Genomic DNA, 25,235 nt, shown 5'->3' with positions numbered 1-25,235 from the left:
ACGGGTAAATTTTTCAAATGGGCCTATATTTCTTTAATTCAAACTTGCTTCCAACATGGCCAATAGTCTCCAAAGCTCAAGCTCATGACCTTGTTTTGTTTATTTTATTTATTTTGATTTTTAATTCATTTAAAGATCAATTTAAACTAAATAAATAATGGAAATAATCAAAGATTGGATTGAGTTTATATTTGCAGCAAATTTTGCATAATATTCTGCGATCAAATCAAAAGGAACTCGTTGAAATTGGTTGGGAAAGATTGAATGCAAAAAATAGAAATTTTTTATTTAATTTTGAATCAAATCTCCAATATCTCAATCACTTGGATTTTGATCAAGTTTGCTACCCTAATTTCTCTACTATATACACCTCATATATGCAAACCCTAGAGGAGGATGGGAGAGGACGAAATAAGGAGAGTAGACTAGGGCTCCAAGTTCATGAACTTCTCTAAACTAGGGCGTGAAGGAAAAAATTTCTCAACTCATTTCAGTCACAACCAAGCGTTCAAATATACTCTCCAGGGACCCAGGAAGTCGTCCCTATATTCCTTGAAGATTAAAATGCGTGGAAAGGGCTTGAATCTCTCTCATCGAGTTTAATTCTTACAGGTGATAGCTACGGGTATCACGCCCAAAATTCGTAGCAAAACCTTGTTAAATCGCAGCTATTTTCGTAGCTAATAAGAAGATGAAGGTTGAAGAAGATGATGGAGATAGTGGAATCCACGCGGCTTCTTGCTATTGGATGCAAACGGGCATAGTACAAATGGCAAGGAGTGGAGACATGCACCTTTGAGGGCCTGAGTTTGAGACTTGGTAATGGCACGTTATTTTTAACAAATTATGTGGTTCCTGATTTGATACTATGCCTTCAAACGCATCCACGCTCCACTCTTGGCGTTCAACCATCAGACCATACAACTACCAGATCCAACGCACAAGAAGGTACCGGCGCACCATGGACACTCAGGAAGGCGTCCACACCAGATCCAGAGCCCAGTTTTTTTTTTTTTTAATTTATTCTATTTATTTATTTATAAAATCTTGTTTTTACTTCTTTCTTTTTTTAAAACCAATTATTTATTTAATTTTAGACAAACTTTGATTTAATTTTTTTTTTAATTTAAAAAGGTAGGTTTAATAATTTTAATTAATTTTAGGTTTAGCAATTTTAATTAATTTTATATTTAACAATTTTAATTAATTTTAGGTTTAACAATTTTGATTAATTTTAGGTTTACAATTTTAATTAATTTTAGGTTTAACAATTTTAAGTTTATTTTAGGGTTTTAATCATGTTTAGCCCTAATCAATAAGCCGTAGGTTTTTATTATCAACAATGTAAGAATTGTCTATTAATTTTAGGTTTTTTACCCTTAGGTGTTTCTCACTAACTGTAATTTTCTCCCTTAGGTAAATGTTACGCCAACCCTAATTTTATTAACTTTTAATTCCAACGCGATTCTCTTCCCATCCCATACTCTGTGTATGTCGCATGTCTTTAATTATTTATTTATTTAAAATTTTGCCTTTATTTTAATTTGTTTTTTATTTGTCATTTATTTTTGCCCTATCTTCATTTGCCTTAATTTGCCCCGGTGGGCCTGTGGTAATTAATTTTAATTTTCGCGCCCAATTATTCCTCTATAATGTAACTGCTCACATGATGTAATAGCTTAATTAGGATTTTCTCCGCCTTTATTTTCTGTCCGCCTTTATTTTCTGTCCGCAGGTGTTTATTGTAATAACGTATGACTTTTAAGTTTCTGCCTTTAATTTTTGCATTTTTAAACTGCATGGTTAGTAACCTTAGGGAGTGCAAGCTTTGAACTGAATTAGCATCACTAATTACAAGATAAATATCATCGAAGTTAACCACGTGATTGTGCACCCACACACCTTTAGGGTAATCCCTCTGTTGCCTTATTATTGTTGCCTTGTTGCCTTATTACTGTTGCCTTGTTTCCTTATTGATAATGCCTTAAAATAGGCAAGCCCCTCGATTCCGAGGATACCTAAAAAAAATGTTGCCTTTAAAGTTATTGAAACTCCCTCGAAGCTACCTTGGTAATATATGATGATTGTCCCAATTGCTAAGGTATCCACGCATGATGCCTTAAATGACTATTATATCATTCCCTTAGACTATCTTCCCTCTTTATGGCAAGGGACAGTCTTATGGCGAACGATAACTCGATGACCCTTCCACATCCAATTGAAAGACTTCCTGCCCTCTCATGGTATGGATAGATCCTTTCGCCCGAAAGACTTAAAGAACAAGAAAGACGAACTTATGCTAGGTAGTTCTCAATTTCTTGCTCACAATCAATACAAAAATTCAAAATGCTTTTCACACCTCCTTTTCAAATACTTTCAAAACAAGGCTACGCTTATTTACAAGCTAAAGTCCTTAACGAAGTTTTTACTATTCACACACGACACTCTTTCAAACAATTCAAACAAACAAGTGAGCTAAGCAATTAAGAGTCCGTGGAAAACCATGGATACAAAGGGTGCCTTACACCTTCCCTTTGTATAACTTACCCCCGAACTCAAAATCTTTCAAAGGTCTTTTCTGTTCTTTTATCCTTTCCTAATTGGATAAAATAAAAGTCGGTGGCGACTCTTGCTTACCGCGACATTTCGAATAAAGTCAGTTCATCGAGTTACAGAACTGGCGACTCTGCTGGGGATATATTCGATTAAAAAAGAGGGGTTACCTTAAAAGCTTAGGATTCACTTAATTGTTTTCTATTATTTTCTTTGCTTGCTTTATTTTTCAGGGTTGTTTTGGGAATTAAATGAAGGACGAATCCTACACCCGGATTCAAGTACACCTAAGATAGGAAGTGGCATAGTCATGGCGACCTCCTTCATGTATGTGGAGGATTGGTCAATATGAGAGTTCACGCTTAAGTTAGGCCTCTATGGGTGTTTGCATGCTTCTCTTGTATGAGGGAGGTTCGTGCGGATGTTTGTGGGTGAGTCGGAGCTTAAGGACCTTTAGTTACCTTTAACCCATCTTGACTTTTAGGAACGTAGTGGGGGGACTACTCTTGATGTATGTTGAGAGCATAGTCGCTACCCGATACTATAGCTCGGATAGGTTCTTTCTCAAAGTATCATTTCATGGTATGTATGTATCATGTTCGAGGGTGCTTTAGGAGGGCTGATAATTCTGGGTAACTCGGTAGAACCCGTTGCTGATATCGTCTTTATCCTTAGAAATACCTTTGGGGAAGGGTATCTCACATGATCTAAACTCCATGCAAGCCGAGCCTAAGGAAATTGTGTGACTTGTGTGACTTGTTTGTGTTTGCTACTAACCTTTGCTTCCCTACAGGTTATGTTAAAAGACTTGTTTACCCTTACTATCTCACGTTGTGCCTAATGAACTGCATTCGCATAACATCATGACATATCATATTAACTGACCCTTTCAAGGATCTTAGGGATTTAGGGCGCATAATTTCAGGTGCTCTTATCAAGGACTGAATTCCTAATCAAGGGGTAAGAGGTTTTACTTTCCTCTGGCCACGTACCTTCCTCTAGCCATATACTTTCAAATTCAGAAATATCTCGAATCAGAGGCGATGACCCACTCGATATGGTGAGCTTGATTCTCAAAGAAGGACGTTAAAAAACAAAAGTCAGAATTCTTCAGACAAATACGCGACCTAATCATTTTCTTATGTTGCTAACTATATTCCTTAAAGATCCTTGAAAACATTGCGTCTGCATTCATAACATCTCATCACAAGTATATACCACAAGTTTCTCACCTCCTCGCTGTTTATTTCAGCATCATGAGTGTAGCGGTAAAAATGTGACTCGATGCGTTTCCACGCGCTCGAAATACAACAGAGTCGCCACCGAACTTTATTTATTCCAAGAAGGAAAGGGAAAATATCGATAAAACCCATAAAAGAAAAGAATGGATAAGATGGTCATCGCAACCAAATTTAGGTTCGGAGTCGGTTAAGCAAGGGTAAGATATTAGCACCCTCATCTCCATCGTACTCGATGGGACCCATTTAGTTATTCTTGTGATTAATTGTTAGCTTATTATCTACTTGTATTCTTTATTAGGTTGGAAAAAACAAAGGGACAAAAATAGATTTTTTATTATTGTGCTCGCCAAGACATTTGTATCTTGTGCCTACGTATTCCCTAGTGCAATGGGAAAATCAGAGCAATCGTAGTTCATGGTAAAGAACCACGAATAGTTTGTTGGTTTATTTTAGCGAGAGGTACTCGATCGCATTCAAACAATACTATGCGGACATGGGTAAGAGATTGTTTGCATCACTTACAAGAATGGATGACTAAATCAAAGTTAAAACAGGATTTTGGCCATCATCACATTCGAGTGGAAAACATTCGATCTTCACATGTGGAACTATAATTGCATTTGAAGGTTTTAAAGTTAAAAGGTGTGAATAAATTAGACGTTTATTGTTAAGAGAAGTCAAACATTTAAACAAAGGCTTAACGACCATCGCCTAAATGCTTGAAAGAGAAAATTGTACAAGTACGTACAACCCCCTCGTAGGTGATGAAAAAAAAGGATGATTTGATGAGTTGAAATTGTTTTGTGAAAGGGGAGATGAATTAGGTTTGAAAGATCTTTTTATGGAATTCTAGCGTTCAAACAAAAGCTTAACGGCAAGCTTAAACGCTTGAAAGAACATTAGCTAAATCGAGTTTTATGAAGTCTTTAATGGAGTCTACGTGCTTAAACAATGGCTTAACGGCCATCGCCTAACGGCTTAAAGAACAACTTGTACAAGAAAGACTAAAATGATAGACTAAAATGATTTGATTAAAAGAAAGTGTTTAGTAAATAAAAGAAAGGTGGATTAAATCGAGTTTTATGGAGCCTTTAATGGAATACAAGTACGTAAGAACCCTCCTTGATTCATCCATTAAGACTCAAAATTCGATTCGATTAAAAAGATATTTTTTGTATCATTTTAAAATATTTGGAAAGAAATCTAAACATACAACTAGAAAGATATTTTTGTCTTTTAATAAATCTAAGAGAATAAAGTAAATAATAAACATTTTTGATGATTTTTTTATAGGAAAACAAATCTAACATTTAATTAAAAAAGGGATTACTTATCACTAAAAAAAAATAATTGATATATATATATATATATATATATATATATATATATATATATATATATATATATATATATATATATATATATATATATATATATATATAAATATAATAGTAAAAAAGAAGCACATTGGGCCATGGGGAGGTGAAATCCGAAATAGGGTGTGAGGCCCATAAAGAGAAAGCTGTAAAAAAGAAAAAAGAAAAAAACATAACTAATAAATAAATAAAAAAGGGAAATGGGCTGGAGGATTGTGCAATCTGTAAGAATACCAGGACCAAATGAAAACTAACAAAAAAAAAACATTGGGCCCGGCGGACCGGTTCGACCCGCTCCAAAACTCTATCCACTAATCCAAACCGGTTTTAACCTAAACAAGCATTTGGTGCCTCTTCATCGTGAAAGAAACGGAAAAGAAGGAGATCTCTCCCTCTCACGCGGATCGCTCTCTCTCAATTGCGTCTCTCTTCCAGTCTCTCGCTCTCTCGATTCGGTATCAACACAACAATAACAACAACCGAAACTCCCTTCTCTCGATGCCATCACAATTCAAACTCAGACACAAACAAACAAAAACATCAAAAAGAAACCTAACCCCCAAAGTAAACCCAATAAGCCCAAATTCAATATGTTCTTCAGACTACAAATTATAAATTACATGGAAATCAAAGAAAATGATTAAAGACAAATGATCAGGGAAAAAAGAGATACGATGTCGACGACGAGAATTACATCCTTTCGGCGAATCTACTCAGGTACTCTTCTTCCTCCTTTGGCCTGCTTCTGACTCTTCTTCTTCACTGTGCCTGAGCTTTTGTTTGTTGTTGTTATTCGATGTGATGCTGTCTATTGCCGTGGGTTATGTGTTCGGTATATTTTTTTCCGGAAAATTTGAGTGAGGGAGGTTACTCTGCGGCTGTGTTGTTCTAAGTGAAGGTTTATGACGTTTGAAGGTTGTAGGTTGTGATGGACGGTTTATGATGTGACTCGGTTGTGAGACTTTGAAGTTTTGTATGAGTGTTTGAGGGTTATGTGAAGATGGTGGTGTGGTGAGTTGTGTTTATGTTGTTCAGGTTGAGGGACTAGTGAGATTTCGTGATGGATGAGGTAAGGTTGTGTTTAGGTGAGGATGAATGAAGAGGTTTTAGGGTGGATTTGAGTATTTAGCAGAGTTTTGTATTGAAGGAGCAGAGTTGAAGTTTAACAGAGGTTTGAGGGTGTATGAAAGGAAAAGTTTTTCTCTGTGTCCCTCCTCCGTTTTCTTTTTTTTCTTGCCTCTGTCCTTCCTTTTCTCTTATAGACACAAGGCAATAGGTTTAGGGGGGAAAGTTTGAAAACTTTGAACAAATCTGTGATACTGAGTTTGTTGTTCTTTGTATGCAGGGATTTGTCCTACCATTTCTATGCAATGTTTGGCATGTTGTGTGCGAAGTTTTGAACTTATTGTTTGACTGATTTTGGTGCTTTCTCGATGCAGGTTTTGGTATGCCATGTTTGGGAAATATTTGGACTCTTGTGTGCAGGTCTGTATGGAGCAGCATAGTGGCAGATTTCTTGGACAGAAGCGGTGGAGTAGCAACATGGGATAACAGCAAGATGAAGACAAATTTTTTTGTTTCAAATTCTGTACTATTTTGTTATAAAAAATGGGCTTAAGAACAAAATGTAAATGGGCCTCAATATATAAAACTCTTTTTTTTATACTCTTTTTTGGAACAAACAAAAAGGAAATAATAATAATAATAATAATAATACTAATAATAATAATAACTATACTAAAATAAAAATAATAACAATAATATTAATAAATAAGGGAAAAGCTAACATGTGCCCAAGGGCACAAGTTAGTAAGATATTTATAGATTTTTTTTTTTGAAACGCGTGTACTCAATGTATCAAAATTTAAAATTGACTTTATTGCATTTAATTATATCTAACTTTTTCTAATTATAGTATGCTTAACATGTGCCCTTAGGGCACATGCTAGCATGACCCTATATGCAAGAAATGCGATGATTTGCATGCAAATGAAATGCAAATGCGACATGACTATATAAAAAAACTAGGTCAAAAATTGGGGTGCGACAATGAGTCTCGAGCTATCAGTCAAAAAATCTTCAGGCTCAGAAGGAAATATGCAAGAAATGCGATGATTTGCATGCAAATGAAATGCGAATGCGACATGACTATATAAAAAAACTAGGTCAAAAATTGGGGTGTGACAATGAGTCTCGAGCAATCAGTCAAAAAATCTTCAGGCTCAGAACATTCGATCCCAAACTTTGATTCTGAACGTGGACAAGGGGCAAGAAGAATTGAAGGCACTCCTGTTCCTGGGTACAATTACGAATGCGCGATGTGCTTATTATTCGAATAATCCTGATCATGATGTAAAGGATTGTAGACCGTTGAAGCATGTGATTCAAAACTTCATTTATGACAAGATCATTGATTTCAACTCACCTGAGGAGCCTCATATGGCTGACACTGCAAAGGCCGTAAGGAACGCAACCAATATGATGGGGCATTTCTGATATCTACATCGGCACCACAACAACAACGTAAGCCATATGTACCTAAGAGTCAACTCACAAAGATCAAAATATCGTCGACTCAAGCATTATAACATCTGTTGAAGATCAAATTGATTACTTTGAGGGATGCTCCTAAGAATTCTAATACCTCCACTCCTGGATATAAACTCAATGTGAGGTGCACGTACCATTCCAACAGCCCTGAACATTGCACAAACGATTGCTGGACATTAAAGAATAAGATCCAAGATCTGATCAATGACGGAGAAATCAAATTCAATCCTCCTGAAAACTCCTGTGGTGATCACCGCTCATATGCCTGGTCATGACAAGACTGATTGACGTCTAGACGGACAAACCTTTGGATCATTAGATCTACTTTCATTTGCAAGTCTCTTTTATGTTTGTTTAAACATTCGACTCATGATAGACATTATCTGTTTTAATAATCATCATCAGTGCATTGCATAGGTTTGTCTTGAATAAATTATTTCGTTATCACTCATTTTAAATTGCATCTTTACCTTGCGTATGTTTTGTGATACTCAACTCCTGCTAAAGCTGTATGCCTTTTAAGGGAGGATGACGAAAATGATACCGCAACGTCATACAGTATGCTTTTGAACAGACTATGCTGACGATGTACATGCATTGTTTCAATTCCTAGACAGTGGAGATATAAGGATGTTAATCCCTCTTAAACCCTTTTGAGCAGTGTTTTAAAAACCGGACCGGTCATCGAACCGGTGAGGGTACTGGGTCACTGGTTTATCGGTCGAACCACTGGGTCACTGGTCGAACTGCACGACCAAACCGGATTAAACCGGATAACTCGGTTGAATAGACCTGTCATTATATAGGTATAAAACCGGTCGAACCGGATGATTCAGTCTCTAAAAAAATATAACTACCTTTTAAATTTTTTAAAAATATCATATCATAAATTCACAATTTCATAACTTAAATTCAAATTTTAAACAAAGGTATCACACATAACAAAATAGTAAAAAAAAATACAAAGTCTAATTGCAAACAAAGTCTAATTACAACATAATCTAAACAAAGTTTAATTATAATATAACAAAGTCTAATTATAACATAATCTAATTGAATAGTTTATAACAAAATAACTCTAATGTGTACCAAATTTAATTCAAAATAGGATCTTCCTAAAAAGAAAATCAAATAAAATTCAATATGTTTATGCTATTTAAGAAAATTTATTAGCAAAGATAACAAATAGACAATAAAGTTTTTAAATTTGTCACTAACGAAAAAAACTATGTGAGAATGCTATTTAAGTAATACACTACTAAATACATTAAAAAAAATTAAAAAAAAAGTTTAACTGAAATGTTAAAAAAAAAAGTTTAAAGAAAAAATTAAAAAAAAATTAAAAAAAACTTTTTAAAAAAAAGCAATTAAACCACCGGTTTTTCGGTTTTCCCGGTTTTCCTGGTTTTTCCGGTTTTCACCGGTTTGATGGCATATCCGATCCAACTATTGAACCAGACCGGTTACCTGGCCGGTTCCCGGTTCGACCGGTCCGGTTTTTAAAACACTGCTTTTGAGCCTAAGAAGTAGAAGTTTTCTTTCATATGCAATTTAAAACCCTTAATCATAACCTGGGGCAGAATAGTTATTCAGTTAACTCAATTATACTAGTTGTTTTTACACTAGTAATGATGGGTTTCTGTAATCATCAAGTCAGGCAGTCAATATCCACCAAAAAGAAAGAGATGTTAAGTCAAAACCTATTGTTAGAATCCCATTTTGTGCATATTTTGTATATAAGTTTTGTGGTATTTCTTATACTCTTGTGCCAAATCTGATTACCTTTTGATATAATAGTATGTAAATAAATAATTTTGGGTTATTTTCTAAATTAAGTTAGTTTATTAACTCTTGTTATGTTCTTCTTTAGGTTTTAACAACTTTTGGGCAAGATGGAATGAAAAGAATAGTCAAAGCAAGCTTGCAATGAGGTTGGAAAGCCAAAAGAGGAATTTTTGTGCAAGAAGCTCCGCTCAGCGGAGCTGAAGCGGACCCAGGCAAAGATTTCACACAAGAAAGTTCGCTCAGCGGAGTTGAAGCGGACATGGGCAGGGATAAGTGAAAAATTACCTCCGCTCAGCGGACCTGCTCCGCTCAGCGGACCTTGAAGACAAATCAGATATTTTTACTGCTCCGCTCAGCGGACCTGCTCCGCTCAGCGGACCTACTTTTTCAACTTTTGTTCTTAGCCACATAAAATTGATGAAAAAGGTGGTTAGCTTAGTTCTTATCATAACACACACTTGGAAAAAAAAGTTAGGGCAAGAGAGGAAGAGAAAAACCATTTTTCTTAAGAGAAAATCAAGATTTCCCAACATCTTTCTTTGATCTTCTTGAGTTTGATGTCACTAAATCTTGGTTTGTTGCTTGTTGTTGAAGCTTCCATGGATATGGAGGGCTAAGTTTCATCTTGTGTCAAGATTAGAGGTTGTTAGTTTGTAAATATGTACTTTCTTTGATCTATTATGTATGAACTTGGTTAATGATTAATACATGGTGAATATCTTGTTATTTATGTTTCATTTGTTGTTTTGGATCATTATTGAGAGATATGTTTCAAAGCTAGACTTAAAAGATATTCATCTATCAATAAACAAACTCTAGAGATAGATTTGTGAGTTGATATTCACAAGTATCAAGCTTTTAAGATTATCATGTTGATTGTCGGCATGAGAGATCATCTGACGGTGAATATGATAATAATCACGATATTGCTTTAGAGATAAACGGTATCGAGAGGATACGTGATTGTATTAATCATGAATAGGTTCATATATATAATCATTAGAGTACATATGAAGCAAACTAATGAACACTAATCTTGACACAGTTTTACCAAACCGTTTTTAAATCCTAAGTTATTGTCTTTAATTTCTTTTCATGCTATTTATCTTTCATGACATTAAAAACAGCCAGAACCTTAACTCAAAATACACTAAGCTGTAGAACGGCGATAATATCGCATCAATCCCTGAGGAGACGATACTAAAAATACTTATCCTATACTTTCTAACAAAATGACGCCGTTGCCGGGGATTGGCGTTAAGATATTATAAGCATAGCAATAGTTTTTGTGTGTTTTGAGTATAAATATTATTATTATTGCCTAGTCTTTGCTCACTTTTTGGTTAGTGTTTCAGCTCTGGTTTATGCGTGGGAGTGTACCAGCAGATCAGCTTCTTTTTGATCCAGAAATTGAAAGAACTGCAAGGAGATTGAACAGTAAAACCAGGAGAAGAAGGAAACTAGCCAAAGAACGAAGATTAGCCCAAGAAGCAACTACTTCATCAGCACCACAAGTTATAGAAGAAGAGATGGCAGGGAATGGAGACCAGGACCCACCACCACCACCACCACCTAGAGCACCATGTGCTAACAGTCCGAGAAGAGCAGCCCAGTTTGCACGAAATGACAACAATGCAAGAAATTCTGAAATGAAGACTGGCATTCTTCAGCTACTTTATGCTAGTCCCTTTGCAGGACTTGATCATGAGGACCCCTATACACACTTGACAAAGTTTTATGAAATTGCTGGAGCAATCGGAGCCCCTGAAAGAGAGGAAGAGCAGGTGTTTAAAAGACTATTCCCTCACTCCTTGATTGGCAAAGCAAAGGATTGGTATCTAGACCAACCTACTCAAACCATGACAAATTGGAATGAGTTAGAAGAAAAGTTTCTTGATAGGTTCTTCCCTCAGTCACGGTTACTTGAAGCAAAAACAGCAATTTCAGTGTTCTCTCAAGGTGTGAATGAAACTCTCAATGAGGCACGGGAAAGGTATAAGTCAATGTTGAGAAAGTGTCCTAGTCATGGATTTGATGAACTCACTAAGATTCACATTTTTCGTAATGGCTTACAACCACAACCTAAGCTTCTGCTAGATGCTACAGCTGGAGGTTCCTTAATGGCTAAGACAGCAGAGGAGGCAATAGAGATAATTGAGAAAATGGCCAGAAATGATCATCAGGTGCAACATAACCGAGGAGTTGTTCAAAAGAAACCGGGGCTTATTGAATTGGGAGCCAATGATGCTATTCTTGCTCAGAACAAGCTTCTTTCTCAACAAGTGGAGGAGCTTACAAAACAAATGGCAAGGTTACCTCAACAACTCAAGGAATTACATGATCCTAACAAGAACAAACAAGTTGCTTCGTGTGAGCTTTGTAGTGGAGACCACCCTACCGGATATTGTCCACCGGTGAATGAAGTGAATTACATGGCGAATCAAAATCAAGGAGGCTATCAACAAAGACAAGCTCCTTACCAAAACCAAGGTGGATACCAACAAAGGCCTAATGCACCACAATATAGCCAAGGGTGGAGACAAGATAATTATCAACAAAGACAAAGTCCTTATCAACAACAACCACCTTCTCAAGACAAGCCTTCAAAGTTAGAGGAGACTCTAAATCAATTCATGCAAGCATCAATGGAGAATCAAAAGAGTAATGAAGCGGCAATAAAGAATTTAGAGACTCAAGTCGGCCAACTTGCGAAACAACTCGCCGAGAAGCAAACCGGACCATCATTCACGGCAAACACTCAAACCAATCCTAAGGAGCATTGCAAAGCGGTTGTAACTAGGAGTGGGAGGGTGCTTGAAAGTGAAGTGGAGAAGGAGGTCGAGGAGGAGGAAGTTAGGATAGAAAAGGAGAAAGAGGTGGAAAGTGAAGTAGAACCAAAGAAAAATGAGGGAGTCTTAGTTGAAAATGAGAGTGAAGAAAAAAGTGAGGAAGAAAAAGAAAAAAATAGAGAGAAAAAGAGAAAGATTAAAGAAGGAAAGAAGAAAGTTATGAGTCCTCCGGTTCGTAATTTACCTTACCCTCGTGCTCCCTCGAAGAAAGATAATGAGAGGCAATATGCTCGTTTTCTTGACATATTTAGGCAATTGCAAATTAATATTCCTTTTGGTGAAGCTTTAGAGCAAATGCCAAAATATGCCAAGTTTATGAAGGACATCCTCACAAAGAAAAGAAGTTACACTGAGCCCGAAACGGTTGTCCTAGATGCTAAATGTAGTGCCATCATTCAAAGTACTTTACTAAGGAAGGAAAGAGATCCAGGAAGAGTTACTTTGTCGGTTACTATTGGTGACATTCATATTGGAAGAGGTTTGGTTGACACGGGTTCAAGTATCAATTTGATTCCTTTATCCATGGTCAAGAGGTTAGGCATTGTTGATATGAAAAATACAAGAATGACACTTCAATTAGCCGATAAGTCTACAACTATGCCTTTTGGGATAGCAGAAGATTTACTGGTGAAAGTTGATAAGTTCTTTTTTCCCGTTGATTTTGTTGTCATTGATATGGAGGAAGATGTTGATACCCCATTGATTCTAGGAAGACCTTTTATGAAGACGGCAAGGATGATGATAGACATTGATGATGGTTTGATGAAATTGAGGTTCCAAGATGAGGAAGTGTGTTTTGATCTCTCGGAAGCAATGAAACATCCAAATGATACAAGTTATTGTTTTAGAATTGATGCTATGGAGGAAGTTATCATGCAAGTTGAAAGTAGAGCTCATGTGTTCAATCCTCTTGAGAAAACATTAACCAAAGCTCTTGATGTTCTCAATGAAGAAGAAGAAAAAGAGATTGAAGAGTGTTTGCGAGATCTTGATGTTTTTGAAGAGATAAGTCCTTTTGAAGCAAAGATGGAGGAGTTGAAAGATGAGCCAAAGGTGGAGGAAACTAAGTTAGAGTTGAAGAAGTTACCACCCCATTTGAAATATGTGTTTCTTGAAGAAGGTGGTAAGAAGCCGGTGATCATTAGTGGTTCATTGTCAAAGAAGGAGGAAGAGAAATTAATTCATGTGTTGAAAGCTAACAAGGAGGCGATAGGATGGGTTCTTTCCGATCTAAAAGGAATTAGTCCGGCCTATTGTATGCATAAAATTATGATGGAGGAGGATTTTAAACCAGTAGCTCAACCTCAACGCCGGTTGAATCCTACAATGAAAGAAGTTGTAAGAAAGGAAGTGGTGAAACTATTGGAAGCCGGAATGATTTATCCTATTTCCGATAGTGCATGGGTGAGTCCAGTCCAAGTGGTACCGAAGAAAGGAGGAATGACCGTGATCACAAATGACAAGAATGAGTTGATTCCGACAAGGACCGTGACGGGTTGGAAGATGTGTATTGATTACCGAAAGCTTAACCAAGCTACTAGGAAAGATCACTTCCCTTTACCTTTTATGGACCAAATGTTGGAAAGGTTATCGGGTCAAGAGTTCTATTGTTTCTTGGATGGCTACTCCGGATACAACCAAATTTCGGTCAATCCGGAAGATCAAGAGAAAATGGCGTTCACTTGTCCCTTTGGAATTTTTGCTTATAGGCGAATGCCATTTGGATTGTGTAATGCACCGGCCACTTTCCAAAGATGTATGCAAGCTATCTTCTCGGACTTCATAGAAAAGACAATGGAAGTTTTCATGGATGACTTCTCCGTTTTTGGAGCTTCATTTGATCTTTGTTTGAAGAATTTGGATGCCGTGTTGAAAAGATGTGTTGAAACCAACTTGGTCCTCAATTGGGAAAAATGCAATTTCATGGTTACCGAAGGCATAGTTCTTGGTCACAAAGTTTCTTCCAAAGGAATTGAAGTCGATCGAGCAAAAGTGGAGGTTATTGAAAAGTTGCCACCGCCAACAAATGTCAAAGGAATTCGAAGCTTCTTAGGCCATGCGGGATTCTATAGAAGATTTATCAAGGACTTCTCAAAGATTGCAAAGCCTTTGAGCAACTTGCTCAACAAAGATAAGTCTTTTGTTTTTGATAATGCATGTCTTTTAGCTTTTAATGAGTTGAAACAAAGATTGACTACCGCACCCATAATCATAGCGCCCGATTGGAAACTTGACTTTGAACTAATGTGTGACGCTAGTGATTATGCGGTAGGAGCGGTGTTGGGTCAAAGAAAAGGAAAAGTTTTTCATGCTATACATTATGCTAGTAAGGTTCTTAATGAAGCACAAATTAATTATGCAACAACCAAAAAAGAGCTACTAGCTATTGTATATGCATTAGAAAAATTTAGGTCCTACTTAATTGGTTCGAAAGTTGTTGTTTACACTGACCATGCAGCAATAAAGTATTTGCTTACCAAGCCGGATTCAAAGCAAAGGCTCATCAGGTGGATATTGTTGCTACAAGAATTCCACTTAGAGATTAGAGACAAGAAAGGAGCGGAAAACTTGGTGGCGGATCATTTGTCAAGGTTGGTGAATGAAGAGGTAACGAACAAAGAAGAAGAGGTTTTGGAATCATTCCCGGATGAAAAGTTGTTCATGGTGGAAGAAAGGCCGTGGTTTGCTGACATGGCTAATCACAAGGCATCGGGTTGGATGCCGGAAGATTGGAGTAAAAGTGCAACAAAGAAGTTTCTTCATGATGCAAAATTTTATGTGTGGGATGATCCATACTTGTTCAAAATTGGTGTGGATGGTGTGTTAAGGAGATGTGTGACAAGGGAAGAAGCAATGAGAATCTTGTGGCATTGTCATAACTCACCTTATGGTGGACATTATGGTGGACAAAGAACGGCAGCAAAAGTTCTTCAATCCGGGTTCTATTGGCCGACATTATTCAAAGATGCCTACTTGCATGCACAAAGTTGTGACAATTGTCAAAGAAGTGGTGGAGTGAGCAAAAGGAATGAAATGCCATTGACAAACATGTTAGAAGTGGAAGTGTTCGATTGTTGGGGAATAGACTTTGTAGGACCATTTCCTTCGTCTTTTGGTTGTGAGTATATTTTGGTTGCGGTTGATTATGTTTCAAAATGGGTGGAAGCAATAGCGTGTTCAAAGGCGGATGGAAAGACCGTAATCAAGTTCTTGAAGAAAAACATTTTCACAAAGTTTGGAACACCAAGGATTCTCATTAGTGATGGTGGCTCACATTTTTGCAACATGCAACTTGAAAAAGTCTTACAACAATATGGTGTGAAGCACAAAGTAACAACAGCTTACCATCCACAAGCTAATGGTCAAGCCGAAGTTTCCAACCGAGAGATCAAAAGAATCTTGGAAAAAACAGTTTCTTCGTCAAGAAAGGATTGGTCACAGAAGTTGGATGATGCTTTATGGGCTTACCGTACGGCATACAAGGCACCGATTGGTTTTACTCCGTTTCAAATGGTTTACGGGAAGAGTTGTCATTTACCCGTGGAATTGGAGCATAAGGCATTTTGGGCCTTGAAGTTACTTAACTTTGATCCTAAGGCAAGTGGTGAAATGAGAAGATTGCAATTGCTTGAGATGGAAGAATTGCGATTACAAGCCTATGAATCCAACAAAATCTACAAGGAGAAAGTGAAAGGATATCATGATAGAAAGATTATGGAGAAGGATTTCAAAGAAGGCCAAATGGTTCTATTGTTCAATTCAAGGTTGAAGTTGTTTCCGGGCAAATTGAAATCCAAATGGTCGGGTCCGTTCCGAATCAAAGAAGTAAAAGACTATGGAGCGGTTGTGCTTGAAAATCCGACAACAAATGAAAGTTGAACCGTGAATGGCCAAAGACTCAAGCCGTATCTTGGTGGTGAAGTCGATCGAAATTCGGAATCCGTTCTGATTTTTGATCCGTAAAGCCGCCTTGGACCGTCGAGGTATCCGACGTTAAACAAAGCGCTAGTTGGGAGGCACCCCAACATTGTAAGTATTCTCTGTTTTATGTGTTGTGGGACATTTGAAAAGTCGGTGGAGAAAAAATCGAGTGGATCAGACTGAGAAAAAACCAGAAAAATGTTGTTTTCTGTCATCCGCTCAGTGGACCCCCCTCCGCTGAGCGGACCTGCTAAAAACCAGAAAAAAAATAACAGGGCCCAATGGACCAAACCGGTCCAAAGGCCCAATTAAAGCAGAATCTGTGGCTGAGCGGGTTCAGAACCCTAACTCACCACATTTGTGCCTCTCACTTGTTTCCTTCTCCTTCTCCACCATTTTCAAACCTTCCAAGCTTCAATTTTTCTTTGTTTGTTCAAAGTTGCTGCACTTTTGTTCTTGTCCATTTTCATCAAGGTATGTTTCTAATGTAGTTTATAATTTTGCAATGATATCATAGTAGGGTTATGCAAAGCTTTGTTTCCTTTTTAGATTTGAAGTTAGGTTTAGTAATATCTAGTGTTTAGGTTTGATTCTATTAAGAAATCTTGTTTATATTTTAGGTTTAGGTTAGATTAGATTTTAGATTTTAGGGTTTTATCACTTGCATGCTGTGATTATCTATTTCCTTACTTGTTTTCATGCTTAAAAGTGTTGTGGAATGGGGTTTGAAACCCCATGGATGTTCTGGTGCAGACCTGTTTCTGCAGGTTTTTTTGAATTTCTGCGCAGGTCCGCTGAGCGGACCCCCTCCGCTGAGCGGACCCTGCTGAGTGCAGAATCTCAGTTCTGTTATCTGTGTTTGATGCAATGGTTTAGGGTCTAGTTTAACACTACCAATGGACATGTAATATGCTATAAATGTTGCTTTTGACGATGTTTGTTCGATGTTGTGTTGTTTTTTTGTAGATGTCGTCAAGAAGTGATCGGGGAAAGCGAGCTAGGAAATTGGCAGGTTCAAGTTCAGGAACTGCTCCACAACCACCCTTCGATTCACATAGGTTTCTAGGTCCAGAGCAGCAGGCAAGGTTTGAGAAATTGGTTGGTCGGAAGATTTGGCCGGAAAAGGTGTTTGACCTCCCACAAAGAGGTAACTTTTATCAGTTTCTGGATAATATTGCGGAACGCCATTGGGAAGCTTTGATCTCTCCAGATACTCAAATCAATGCGGACCTCGTGCGTGAGTTCTATGCCAATGCGATTCCGATTGAGGGAAGGGTGTACACTTACACGTCCTATGTGAGAGGTAGGGGAATTTCTTTTTCAAGGGATGCAATTAACACTTTTTTTGGGAAGACCGTCTCCTCGTGCTGCAGGTGAGAAGTGTGAGTATGCGAGGAAAAAGGCTGCAAAGACTTGGGATATGCAGGAGATTGCTGATCTGTTATCCTTTGATCGGTTATATTCAAAAGATGGACAGGAAGAATATGACTCAAATGGCACAGTTGTACACAGTCTTCCTCCTAAACAATGTCATGCCGAGGAGCCACACATCTAACCTAACCATTGACATGTCTTGTCTTTTGTTTTGGATTATGACAGGTGGAGAGGTGGATGTGGCCCAAATCATTTCTGAGGAGATTAAGATTGTGGCTTCAAGTGGTACCAAGTCAGGGACAAAGCCTTCTGCTCAGCTTGGTTTTCCAAGTTTGATTATGGGACTATGCAGGAAAGCAGGTGTGGAGTTTCCTAATGTGGGAAGTATGAAATCCACTAGTGTTGTGGATACCGGTTATGTGCTCAGGCATTGCTCCCCTAAGCTAGGTGTCCAGCAGCATCCTCAGCCACAGAACATGGCTCCTCCTGCTGGTGGTAGGTATAATGAAGAATTAGCTTGCAGGTACAATTGGGCGTATTTTGATGCCAACAGAAGATCGCAGGCGATGATTCATGATTCTCTGTGCAAGCTCTATCGCCACCAAGTCAACCCGGCGGATGTTCCCTCTTTTCCTACTAATGAGGATTATGAGGCTCATTGTGCATGGCCTGCGGAAAGGCCATTTTTCATAGAGGGGGATGGTGAAGAGGAAGAAGAGGAAGGAGATGGCGTGGAGCAGGACGATGAGGAAGATTGAAGATATTCAGTGTTTACTTTTGTATTGTTTTTATTTACTTTTTGTTGTTGAACTAGTAGCATAATTTCCTATTGCTTTTGTTAGTAACGACTTTTGTGCCATCCATATGAGGATGAGGTTTGATGTACTTTGGTGGCCGTGGGTGCCACCCGAACATATTTTGTAGGCAACTTATGCCTTTGTTGATTAAGTATTTTGTTTAAGTAATGTGTGTTTGTGTGGGCAATTTATGCCCTTGTTGTTATAATATTGTGTTTTAGTAGTAGAATAGTGTACATATATTATATGTTAAGGTGTGTCATATGGATAAGGTGTGTCATATGGATAAGTTGTGTTTGTCTTGGAATAGAAGTGATGCTCTAAAGAAGAAAAAGTGATAAGGTGTGTCAACATCAAATACTTTGGATGGTGATGATAAGATTCTTGATGATGTTCATACCAAGGTAAGTATTTTGTTGCTTTGTAGATTATAAGGTGACTATGAACTAAGGGCTTTACACAAAGTTTTTTGTCACATTGCATTTTAGAAATTTTGTTTGTGTTTGAATCAAAATTAGGACAAAACTAGATAAGTGAGTGGACTTCCATTGTGTACAAAAATAAGAGTGTTCTAGTGATGGATGTTAACTTAAATGATTCATGTTTAATCTTGCTTTGTATGAAACATTAGAACTTAGAAGGGATCGAGGCATTTTTTTTAGTAGTATGAGAAAAACCACCTTAAACAAGGCTACCCGTGAGTGTGTGATCTTTTGTAACCAATTTTGAGCCTAAATTTTTGTTTTGTCAAGTGACTCAAAGGAAAACACAATGAATTTTGATAAAGAGAAGTGATTCACTTGACAATTTCTTTGGTAAACACTTAACCCAATAGTATTTGAACCTTGAATGGAAAGCATTGATGTCTTTATAGATGGAAATGTTTAAAGTTGGGGAGAGATGTTTCTTAAAGAGAAAGAAAACAAAGAAAATGGTGGTGCAATGCATTCTTTGAAAAAGGAAAATCAATGAAATTTTTTTTTTTGAGAAAGAATGAGAAAATGATAAAAGAAAAGAAAAAAAAATGTTAATGGTCTAAAGAAAAGGAAAGAATGCATTGTATGGTGAAAAACAAAAGGGTAACATATTAGTAGTGTTGTACATAAATAATGCTTTCCATGATCATTCACCCTCTTTGTTTCAATGGCCGTGTACATATAATATCACTTGTTTGGAACCCAGGCCAAGTTACAACCGAATGAAGTCCTCAGTGATCTTTGTCTCTATTGTCTCGTGTGCATAGTATAGATGAATATATGAATTGTTTGGGATGTGCATCGTTACTAGTGAGTGTGAATTGTCCCTTATGCTATCATGGCAATTGTCCTTCAATTATTTTGTGAAGAGAAACATAGGCGATTCATTCATGAACATTATCTTTTTAATGCAATTGTGTTGAAATGTTTGTGTTCAGAAAGTGGTTCATAGTCATGTTAGAATCTTGTCCTTCAATTATTATTAGAATCCCATTTTGTGCATATTTTGTATATAAGTTTTGTGGTATTTCTTAAACTCTTGTGCCAAATTTGATTACCTTTTGATATAATAGTATGTAAATAAATAATTTTGGGTTATTTTCTAAATTAAGTTAGTTTATTAACTCTTGTTATGTTCTTCTTTAGGTTTTAACAACTTTTGGGCAAGATGGAATGAAAAGAATAGTCAAAGCAAGCTTGCAATGAGGTTGGAAAGCCAAAAGAGGAATTTTTGTGCAAGAAGCTCCGCTCAGCGGAGCTGAAGCGGACCCAGGCAGAGATTTCACACAAGAAAGTTCGCTCAGCGGAGTTGAAGCGGACATGGGCAGGGATAAGTGAAAAATTACCTCCGCTCAGCGGACTTGCTCCGCTCAGCGGACCTTGAAGACAAATCGGATATTTTTACTGCTCCGCTCAGCGGACCTACTTTTTCAACTTTTGTTCTTAGCCACATAAAATTGATGAAAAAGGTGGTTAGCTTAGTTCTTATCATAACACACACTTGGAAAAAAAAGTTAGGGCAAGAGAGGAAGAGAAAAACCATTTTTCTTAAGAGAAAATCAAGATTTCCCAACATCTTTCTTTGATCTTCTTGAGTTTGATGTCACTAAATCTTGGTTTGTTGCTTGTTGTTGAAGCTTCCATGGATATGGAGGGCTAAGTTTTATCTTGTGTCAAGATTAGAGGTAGTTAGTTTGTAAATATGTACTTTCTTTGATCTATTATGTATGAACTTGGTTAATGATTAATACATGGTGAATATCTTGTTATTTATGTTTCATTTGTTGTTTTGGATCATTATTGAGAGATATGTTTCAAAGCTAGACTTAAAAGATATTCATCTATCAATAAACAAACTCTAGAGATAGATTTGTGAGTTGATATTCACAAGTATCAAGCTTTTAAGATTATCATGTTGATTGTCGGCATGAGAGATCATCTGACGGTGAATATGATAATAATCACGATATTGCTTTAGAGATAAACGGTATCGAGAGGATACGTGATTGTATTAATCATGAATAGGTTCATATATATAATCATTAGAGTACATATGAAGCAAACTAATGAACACTAATCTTGACACAGTTTTACCAAACCGTTTTTAAATCCTAAGTTATTGTCTTTAATTTCTTTTCATGCTATTTATCTTTCATGACATTAAAAACATCCAGAACCTTAACTCAAAATACACTAAGTTGTAGAACGGCGATAATATCGCATCAATCCCTGAGGAGACGATACTAAAAATACTTATCCTATACTTTCTAACACCTATAAAGGAGGCTTATAAAAAATCAAAACATCCCGCTGACTGTAATATCAAAATAAGCAGTTCAGGAAAAAGTTAGGGATAACAAAGTCAAAAAAGGAGGTTGCTAAAAATCCTCGACAAAAGAAAACATTTCAAAGGAGGTCACTATAAATGCTCGACAAAAAGAAAGCATTACAACAAAAGATGGTTGTCTGTCCAAATAAACTGTCGGTTACTTTAACCATCATCAAAATGTTACAACTTCAAGCTTTGATAAAACTTAAACGCAAAAGTTAACTGAGCATAGGATCGAAGAACATCACGAAGATTGGGAAGGGTACAAATAAACTTTGAGCCTTTATCCTTTGTTTCTTAAATCGTGAACCAAGCCACGTTACAACCCTTGAAAGTCCTAACTGAAGCATGGTTAGTTTGAAAGCATATTGTAATACGGTGAACTGACTTTATTTGAAATGTGCGGATAGCAAGAGTCTCCACCGACTTTTATTTTATCCAAACAAGTTAGAAAGACTAAAAGAAACAGAAAAAACCTTTTATAGAAAACAGGGTTCGGGGGGTAATTATGCAAAGGGAAGGTGTAAGGCACCCTTTGCATCCATGGTTTTCCATGGGCTCTTAATTGCTTTTCTCTTCATTTTTTCAGAAAAGTAGATGAAAAAGATAGGGACTTTAGCTCGTAAATGAGCGTAGCCCTTTTGAAGAATTATGAGAAAGAATATAAAAGTTTAGAGCAAGGCAAAGCAATTAGGGGCAATTACCTTAAAGTTTTGAAAATGGGATTTCTTTTAGCCTTTCAGGATGAAAGGGTCTATCCTTGCCATAAGAGGGCAGGAAGCCTTTTGTTTGGATGTTGAAGGGTCATCGCATTATCATTCGCCATAAGACTGACCCATGCCATAGAGAGGCAGGTAGTTTAAGGGAAGGATCAAAATAGCCTTTCGTAGGCAGCCAGAGGATACCTTAGCCTTTTCGTATGCAACTTTCGAGGGTCGAGATCATGTATATCGAAGGCAGCATCATTAGGGACCATGATCTTAATCGAGGCAACTGGCTAAGGTATCCTCGTATTCGAGGGACTGGCTATTCTGCAAAACAACACAAGGCAACAAGGCAACAGGCAACAGGCAACAGAGAGGTTTACCCAAAATAGTGCGTGTGTGCACCAATCACGTGATCATATTCAATTATATTATCTTATAATTAGGTGATTCTAATTTAGTTCAGAGTTACACTCCCTAAAATTACTAACCACAACAATAATATAAACAACAATAATGGGGAAGGGAAATTGTAACCAGCGGAGGAGAGGGGAATTGAAACCAGCGGAATATAATTAAAACAAAAGGTTTAACATAAGTAATAATTGAGGACAGGGTTTAGGGTTACCAACGTTCGTAGCTTTGGCAATTTGACAAACCCTGAAAAGGAAACCAAAAATAGGGTGAGTGCATTTATCGATTCAGAGACAAACGAAATTAACCCTAAAATAAGAAGGTAAAAAGAAATTAAAATAATGAATAAATAAATGAAAAGGTACTTAGCTTTGCATTTGATCTTATATGGTTGGCGGTCGGAGGAAACCTCAAGGTTAAACCTTTGATTGGAAGGTTGATAGGCAAAGGCTTGCCTCGAGCCTTAAGCATTGACCCTGATCATCAAAGAATTGACAAAAATATAAGTGTAGGAGGAGTTCTATTGACGAGGAAATTAAACCTTAATCACATAAAAATAGATAACAATAATAATAAAAGAAGGGTTTAGAACTTAGCTTCGTTCTTTTGACGTGGCGCATAGTCGGAAGGCATTTGGAGATAAACCCTGAAAAGGACATAGACAAATATTTTAGTGTAGAGAACGATCATTGAAAACCTTGATTAGGGTATAAGTTAGCCACGGTTAATAGAATAAATAATAATCAAATGTAAAAATAAAACTTCGATTAAATGGTCTAATCCTAATCAATAAAATTATCGACCAAATTAATTATTTAGTTATTTTTAAATCAAATAAGAAATATTATTTACAATTAAATCAATTAATCATTTAATTATAAAATAAATCAAAATAAATAATTTTATGGAAAAAGATATTTAAAAGAAATTTTAGTTAAAAGAAAACTTAAAAGAAAGTTTACTAAATAAATATGTAAACAAAGAAGTAATTTAAACAAAAGAAAATAAAAAGAAATATGTAGTAAATAAAATAAACTAGAAATATCACTTAGCTGAGATTCTATGTGGTTGTCTGAGAGAGTCTATGATGGACTAGCACTCCCAAGAGCGTTGGATTTGCTGGCATGGCGAACGGACGGCTGAGATTGAGAGGAGCATCGTGATCTCGTTTGCATAGCGCGTATGGGATCTGAATCTTAACTCTTTGATGAAAAATATTGCAGGAAAAACGCCAAGGGGAGGGATCGAACCCTGGTCCCTTGGGTTACAACACTCTCCTCATAACCATTGGTGCAGAAGCGTTATTGTGATATTATGTCTAACGCAATAATTAATATATAATAAAAAATGATTAGAAGGACATTCAAGATTGGAACGCGCGCTGGCTCCCTTCGTTTGAATCGATTCAATCAACAGATGCCACGAAGTCATCTTCCCCGTTTGTCCGTCACCTTAGACAGGGGCTATAGCAACAGTTTTGCGGCCATAGCTAAAAACCTGCAACCTTCAACACTAACAGACAACAATGATAAACACACGAAGAGACCATGAATCCGCTCGGAATCGTTTTCTGGACACGATAGGCACCTTGGTTTCGTCCAATTTGGCCTGCAAACAAAATCCCTAAAAAAGAAACTCTGAAACCTACAATGGTGAAACACTAATTCTATGCCAAACTCAAATTAAACCAGTCACACACATTGAAAACATCAGTATTATTATAGTTATGCAATCGAATTGTGCTAACAACACATGGATTATGGAAATCGATTTTGAAATTTAAGTTACAAACCGTCACCCTTGTGGCCGTGTTCGTAGCGTTTTGATGGATGGTGATGATCTCTACAGCTCTAGAATGCCACGAGGAATCGCTTGGGATGCTTGGAAAAGCCTAGAATTGCTTCAAATTTCGACTGATGCTTCACTTGAATTCACGGTTTTTTTGAGTTTTTTACAGAGTTCTCTTGCGGCCAAATCCTCCTCTAGGGGTCTGAGATTACTGAGTATATATATGTGGTGAGCTTAGGTTAACAATCTTGGCCAGAATCTCTTTGAATCTTTGTTTTCAATTTTTGGAAAATTTGATTGAAATTTTGGAAAATATGTTTCTAAATTTGCCCAAACTCAATCTTTTCTTCACCAATTGGCTTTGCACGAATTTGAATCAAATATTGAGTTAAATTGGTGATTGAATATGATTGAACTTAAAAGAAAATCAAATCTTTTCAATTTCCTTCCAAATATTGATTAAATATGTTATTTTTAATGAAATAAAATTCAAATAAAAATCAAATTTTAATCAAAAATTCGTGGCCTTTTGATTAGAGCTTCAAGATGACTGGCATATCAAGATTGGATCATAATATATTGGGCCCATTTGCAAAAAATTTCAAATTCTTTCACATTTTTCCCTCCAAAATAGCTCAACTTTAAGAAGGCCTATATCTCTCAATTTTTGAGGTATGGAAGTGTTCTAGGACTTTTTAGAAACCTTAGAGAGTCCTCTAACCAGTGTCTTTGGTCTCATATCAAAATCATTTTCCATGCTCCTTGTGTGTCCTTTTGGAAAAAGTGACTTTTTGTGTACTTTTGAAAATGACCTATAATGTTTTAGTCCATATCTCTCAAATGAAGCATTTTTAGAATTGGCATGTGAGAGACAAAGTTGTAGAGAATCAAATTTCCTTCAAGATGAGCTTTGGATGGAAAATTTCTGATGTTCCATGTGAGAGTTATGGCTGTTCAAAGTTCAGTTGACTTTTCTTATACAAAACCCTAATTTAGAAACTTTTTGATTTGTTGATTTTTGATCTTTCCTTGATGAACCATGACCAATTCTTGATCAAATGGTGAATGATACTTCAAT

The 25,235-nt window shown here is 36.8% G+C and overlaps 1 long non-coding RNA gene across 1 annotated transcript; it reads left to right on the top strand.

Annotated features, from left to right (window-relative positions):
* The first annotated feature begins 5,522 nt into the window (after window positions 1-5,522).
* LOC131608088 (uncharacterized) lies at window positions 5,523-6,835 on the top strand. Its single transcript, XR_009285493.1, has 2 exons — window positions 5,523-5,887; window positions 6,610-6,835. It is a non-coding gene; the product is annotated as an uncharacterized LOC131608088 (long non-coding RNA).
* The last annotated feature ends 18,400 nt before the right edge of the window (window positions 6,836-25,235 follow it).

Source organism: Vicia villosa, linkage group LG5 (genome assembly GCF_029867415.1).
Source record: "Vicia villosa cultivar HV-30 ecotype Madison, WI linkage group LG5, Vvil1.0, whole genome shotgun sequence".
Classification (NCBI taxonomy): Eukaryota; Viridiplantae; Streptophyta; class Magnoliopsida; order Fabales; family Fabaceae; genus Vicia; species Vicia villosa.
This window is presented reverse-complemented; position numbering and strand designations above follow the sequence as displayed.